Raw genomic sequence first — 7,080 nt, forward strand, 5'->3', positions numbered from 1 at the left:
ATTTTTATCATCTGGGACGATGATGAAAGTGCTCTGAATTCTTTTCTTCAGTATATTAATACGACTGTTAGATTTTTGAAATTTAGTCATCAAGTTAGTCAGAACATAATAACCTATTTGGATGTTAAGTTATCTTATAATAAGGATGTAAATAGTTTAAAAACAAGTATTTATAGAAAATCAACATTCTCGAACTCATATCTTCATTTTAATAGTTGGCACCCTGACCATCAGAAGAAAGCCATAGTCAAGGGGCAGATGGTCAGGGTGGCCAGGATGGTGAGTGACGATCAGGAATTTATTGATGAGTTGAAATAAATGTTACAATCATTTCTCAATAGGGGCTAACCTGAACAACTTTGTGAGAATATCTTTCAAGAAGTGACAAATAAAAGGAAAAATGGGACATATCAAGCAATACTTCATTGTGGATTTTCCACACAAAGAAGTAATATAAATGTTTCAGGTGTTGAATCTATCTATAGTAACATTCCCTTATATATAACAACATTTAATGACACATTTGAAATTATTGAAACAATCATTAAGAGGAATTGGAATATTTTGGTCAGAGATAACATTTGGGGTCATTTGTTTCAAGGGCATATTACATTTGTATATAGGAAAAGTTTGTCATTCAAGGACATGTTTGAACAAAACAATGATAATAATGAAAGATACAACACTAGACCAAAAGGGAATTTTAAATGCGGTAGGTGTTCTGTGTGTACACATATTCAATGCACAGGGGCTAATATAGTTGTAAATTCTTGTAACATCAATGTCTACGGACATTTCAATTGTTATACATCCAATGTAGTTTACCTTGCATTATGTCAAAATTGTAGAGCATTCTATGTTGGGGAAACTAGTAGGCATTTTAGAGACAGAGTCAAGGAACATTTGTTAGATATTCAACATTCTAAAACAACTAATGCCTTGGCTAGACATATTATTAGTAATGCCGAACACAAGTTTAAATTTTGCATAATTCAACATGTTATTTATGATCAGCAGGGTAAGATTACTCAGTATGATTTGGATGTTAAAGAACTGAAATGGCAGATTTTTTTGGATGAATATAACAAACCTGGTTTGAATGAATATCATACCATTAAACCTATACTAAAAATTAATAGGTTAAAAGGGAAATAAAGGTAAAAGGAAATTGGGGTTACATTGTTTATTTATTTTACATTACATTCAATAACAATCATTATTGTTGTTTTTATTACTTTTGACGTGTATTATTATTAATATGAAGTTGATACATTTATGGCACGTATTATATTATATATTATTACATGTTTTATATATTCACATATATTATACATACATATATATTATTTACAATATATATATGTTGAAATTAAATATATACATCTATTATTATATGCAATGGGTTTTATTTAATCATGTAGATACATCAATGTATGAAATGTACAGTTTGTAATACATAGTCAATATTTATTTCTTTTATATAGTATAGTGTTGGTTTTATATCATGTGGTTTTAGTATTTTCAGTCGTGAGGTTAGTCAACTAACTTAATATGTCAGCAATTAATGAGTCATCTGACATTAATTAATCAATTAATTAGGTGTAACCTTATGTATTTAAAAACGTCTCAGAAACTGTGGCTTTGTATTCTGATGAAGTTCGTTGGTACGAACGAAACCTAGGTAAATACGCTCAACACGCTTTGGTTCAATAAAGGAGTTATTTTACAGTTGGCGTTGTGCTTTTTGTAAGCATCCTACACGTTATTGGATTATATTCTTCCACAGTGTGTTTTGGACTGGAATTTGCTGGTATACTTCTCCTCAACTGGCCTGTTTCTTGCTTCATCCAATTCATCAACAAATTACTTTCCCAGGGAAAGTAACAAGTTGCCCAGCATTTGAACCATCACACAAAGTACATTAATTCAAACTCACCCTGGTGGGGGCTGCACCCCTGACACCCCCAATGCCCTCCCTAACTATATATACCAACTCTGAGATTGCACTACAGTGGAGGAAAGGGCAAATTTCTGACGTTGGGCAACTTGTTACTTTCCCTGGGAAAATTATTCATTGAAATGAATGTTTGCAGAAGGGAACATTTGCTGTATATGGTTCAATGAACAAAGGTTCACAGAAATCAACCTTCGATAAAGTAATATAGACCCCCTTCCCTCACCTCCATTTCATTGAATACCTAAGAACTAATCACATGATCTATTATCCATTTTCAAACCCACTAATACAACTCTTCAGATGTTCAATATTTAATATATATTTAATTCATAAACACATTTATATAGTAATATTGATTACTTACTTAACTTACTTAATGTTATTAACATTCCACTTTTAATGACTCTTGGACTGTACAGTTGCTAGATTTTATTATTACTGTAGAATGTAAAATTTTTTTACAGTAGAATGCTACACAAAGCTGTATGACTTATTTGCTTTGCATATGTATATGCTAATGTTTGTCATTGTTACTGGAGCTTTTCTTCCTGGGCCCCACTGATAACAAGCTCTTTTTATGCCCAGTGGACTTCCCCGGTCATCAAACTGAAATAAATAAATAACTAAATAAACAAGTAATAATTGCCTTTATTTTATATGAACGTAATCTCCTTTGCAAATGTATGTGCAATTGCTAATGTACATTATTTAATCTCTATTTGTGTATATTACTGAATGTTTAAACATTTTTGTAATATTTTGAAGCTTTTCTCCTTGGACATCCTCTGAAAAGGGGTTCTTGACTAGTCCTCGTTGGACAAACCCAGTAAACAAAAACAAAATAAAATAAATAAATAAAGTGAAACTGGAATCATTGAATCTGGAATGATGAACTAAAGGCTGAATTATCAGTACAGCCAGCTTCTTGTGCTCCGACAGTGACAATAAACATGGAACCAGCTGTGGCCATTGTTGTGACCAAAAAGGACACAACTTGGTGGTGGACATGTCTGTCTCCTGCCATGACACACACTTCCCTTCATTCTGATACATCTTGAGGATCAGCAGCCACAGTAACATGTGAATAAGCATGTGAGCATTGGACCTGGAGGTGCTTTTTGAGTAAACTCTGTATCTGCTACATTAGATGATCACCCAGTTGTTGCTAGAAGGGACCAAACAGAAGGCAATGGTAGAGAACAGAACCAGGGGATATCTGTATCATGTTTTTACATCTGGTTCTTTTTTTCACACTCATGTATGATGAGCATCTTTCTCTGCCATATATGACCTTGTAGGTTCATTCCCAAGTTAAAGTCCGGCCATCATCAAGTCCACTATCACAATACTTTTTTTTTTTTTTTCCTGACTCAAACTGTGCTACCTTTGCAGATAACATGCGCGGTCATAGATGGGAAGTCTGCAGGACCATTGCCTTTGCAGCTTCATACATCACAGATATGCAATGAATATTACCAAGTGAAAGCAGGTTGGCATAACCTGTGTGCTGCATGGCACACAATTCACACTGTCATGGCAGTGGACCAAACCACCTCTTTCCTCTGGAATAACAAGCCGGCAATTAGCTGCTCACTCCCCTTTATCTACTAGGTTTCTCCTTCACTGATGACACTAGTCAGTCTAGGGAGATTTAGGTCAATCTCAGGACTTAGCTCTCTTCTGCACAGAGCTGCTGATTTACCTGGTTTCCATAAAGTTCCTTGTTATATGCAGGTGTACAAACAGACATTCCATGCCTTTTTATGCTGCTTGCTGTGAGTCACACATATTGTCATAGCTAGGGATGATGGTGCTAAAAATTGCTATGTTAAGCAAGTATAGACTATGAGTGAGCTGACAGCGCAGGAAGCTGAACTTATGGTACAAAAAACATTAGCAATGTAAGACTATCTTGTTTATGTTTAATTGAGCTGTCTCTAAAATATCATCTTTTCAACATTGGGTTCAACAAGTTTATAACTCAGCTTTTATTCAGAGAGATACACAAAATAGATAGACAGGTATTTCTAGATGCAGATCTGGAGTGTATGTTCATAGCTCCTGGTACCTCCAGACCTACTCCTGATAACTGGCATGAGTCAGAGAATTAACACATGGTCTTTAGCCACCTCAACTTCTTTTCCTCATGTGCACCCAACAGCATGGCCAGCCTTAAAATCAGAACCCAGTCACAGAGTTCAACCCATCTCTGCAATAGCATGAATCCAACACTAGCCTCTCTTGCACATCAAGAGATTCCATGATATGATATATATGTTGGGCCTTTTATCAGATTTGTGTGCAACAAGAGAGCCCCAGGATATGATATAAATGTTGGGCCTCCTATCAGATTTGTATGCATCAAGAGATTCCAGGATATGATGTAATTGTTGGGCCTTTTATCAGACTTGTGTGCATCAGGAGAGTCCAGGATACAATGTAAATGTTGGATGTCAACATCGAGTATAATGCCCTATTTAGCATGTACCTCACTAGATGAATGCAGCAGCTGGAAAGGCCACAAAAGTACCTCATGAAGAGGATCCTAAGCCTTAAACACATGTCCTACATGGACAGACTCAAAAAATTCCAGCTATTCTCTGTCTCATATCGTCTACTAAGAGGTGATCTCTGCTTGACTTACAAAGCCATGTCTGACCCAGCTCTGTTAGAAATGCTACAATTAAAGAAATCCCAGTGCCTCCACACCACATGTTCCAGAGACCACAACCCCATTACCACAATCAACAGAACATGCTGGAGGGACAGGTTCGTTACCCAGAGACTGCCCACGCTCTGGAATAGACTTCCCTTACATGTCATGCAGAGCACTTCACTGGCCCTCTTCAAGAGAAATCTTGATGAGTGGATGGGAAATAGAAAGTTCACCCTGTGGATCTACTTGATAGAGGCACTGGGAACTAACGTCATGCGGCACAATACCAGAACAGTTCTATGGGCTAGGCTTGTAAAGGCTCCAGAGCCATTAGCCTAGACACACCTATGAACCTATGTGTTATCAGATTTGTGTGCATCAAAAGAATCCAAGATATTATCTAAATGTTGGGCCTCTTATCAGTTTTGTGTGCATCAGGAGAGTCCAGGATATAATGTAAATGCTGGGCCTGTTATCATTTTTGTGTGGATCAAGAGAGCCCAGGATATGATGTAAATGTTGGGCCTGTTATCAGATTTAGGTCCATCAAGAGAGTCCAGGATATGATGTAAATGTTGGGCCTTTTATCAGATTTTGGGTGCATCAAGAGAGCCCACGATATGATGTAAATGTTGGGCATGTGTTTGTTATTAGATTTGTATGCATTAAGAGATCTCATGATATGATGTAACCAATGGCTTGTTATCAGATTTGTGTGCATCAGGAGAAACCAGGATATGATGTAAATGTTGGGCCTCTTACCAGATTTGGGCTAGATGAAGGTAATGGCATGGAATCTGAATAGATACCTACATGATCAATCATGTTGCAGAACACGAGTGACATTCCTATGCCTTGTGGTGCATATAACCTATTCTTACTGCTTACATTTGCATATATTTGTACCATATATTCACTAACATCTCTACAAATGTTGAAAGTTGTACAATATACAACCAGTGTGATATGATTTAAGTTTTTAATTTTGTCTGATTCAGCAGGCATTGGGCTTCTGCACATCAGCACACCCCATAAAGAAAATGTCATAGCAGCAGTCACTATACCAACACCAAGTTCTTCTCTGTGATGCATGCACTTGAGGCATGTTATTGTATTTAATTTTCAATCAGACATTGTTGTGACATTAGTGTGTCTGCATACTGCTCATGCAGTCTTCCCAGGATCTGCTTCTCAACCTGCTGATCACCACCCTATTGATTTTCATGACCCACCCCCTGTTATAGATAAGGAGGAAAAAATGTCCTCAGCTAATAATAATATATAATAAAAAGTGAAGCGACCCACACCACGACAATAAGAAGGCATATAATTCCACAGCGTCAATAAAAGATGCAAGATATCACCAAGTAAAACGTTTTAATGTTAGCGCTTTCACAGTTCACAATGACTGCTTCATCAGACAAGCTCATAGTAAAATACACTACATATTTAAAGACACTGACAACCAATGAATTTCATCATTCAATTAAAAACACAATAGAATCACATGGTAAAATTTAAAGGCAAACTTCCTCCTGTTTCAAAAAATAAAATAAAAACTAAACATTAACTAACCTAACTATAAACATTGTTACAAAACATATTTGATGCACATATTATAAAACTCACTTGGCTAAAGGTCTATTATTAAGGGCAGGTTTTATACAAATCTTATCATTAAGTCCACTGCCCCTATGAGCACGCATCCTAATAATCCGGTTTAACTCACTGGTCTCAACTCTATTACTAATATCACCTCCCTGAGGTCCATGTGATATAACTTCTACAACCATGAATCTAAATGTGTGTGCTGGATTCTGACTGACATGCTCGGCAAGGGCATTTGTCAAAATAGACTTATTAATACTGTAGATATGTTCCCATATGCGATCTCTCAACCGCCTATCTGTCTTCCCTATATAGAAAGAGCTACCCTGCTGGCAAACAGCTAAATACACTATGGAGCTGGTGTTGCATGCGGCAACCAAACTAAAAATGACCTGTATACCCATATCAGAATGCAAAAAAATCCTTGAACTATCTAAATACTGGCACCAATTACATGATGTACATGGAAAAGTCCCAAACATGTGCATTGACTCCCCTCTATATTCATACTTCTTAGGATAACATAACATCCTTTTTACATTTTTCTTATTTTTATAAATAAAAGTTGGTTTCTTACCAACTACTCGACTAACCTCATTATCTGATAGTAAAATCCCCCAATTCTTGATCATGGCCCTTTCTATTCCCTTAATGTTAGTGGAATAAGTAGCTGGTATCTGAAAATCTTGGACTACTTTACTAGATGTAGATTCCCAAGGGCCAGTAGAAAAATATGGCTTACCATGGGTATTTCTTAAATCTGTAATGCCTGCTAGGATATCATCTACTTCTGATACTTTATAACCCCTATCTCTGAACTTAGCTTTTCATTTCTCAGTTTCTGTTCTAAAGTCAGAGT

The sequence above is a fragment of the Protopterus annectens genome, chromosome 15.part0 (genome assembly GCF_019279795.1).
Source record: "Protopterus annectens isolate FY-2018-M chromosome 15.part0, PAN1.0, whole genome shotgun sequence".
In the NCBI taxonomy this organism is placed as follows: Eukaryota; Metazoa; Chordata; order Ceratodontiformes; family Protopteridae; genus Protopterus; species Protopterus annectens.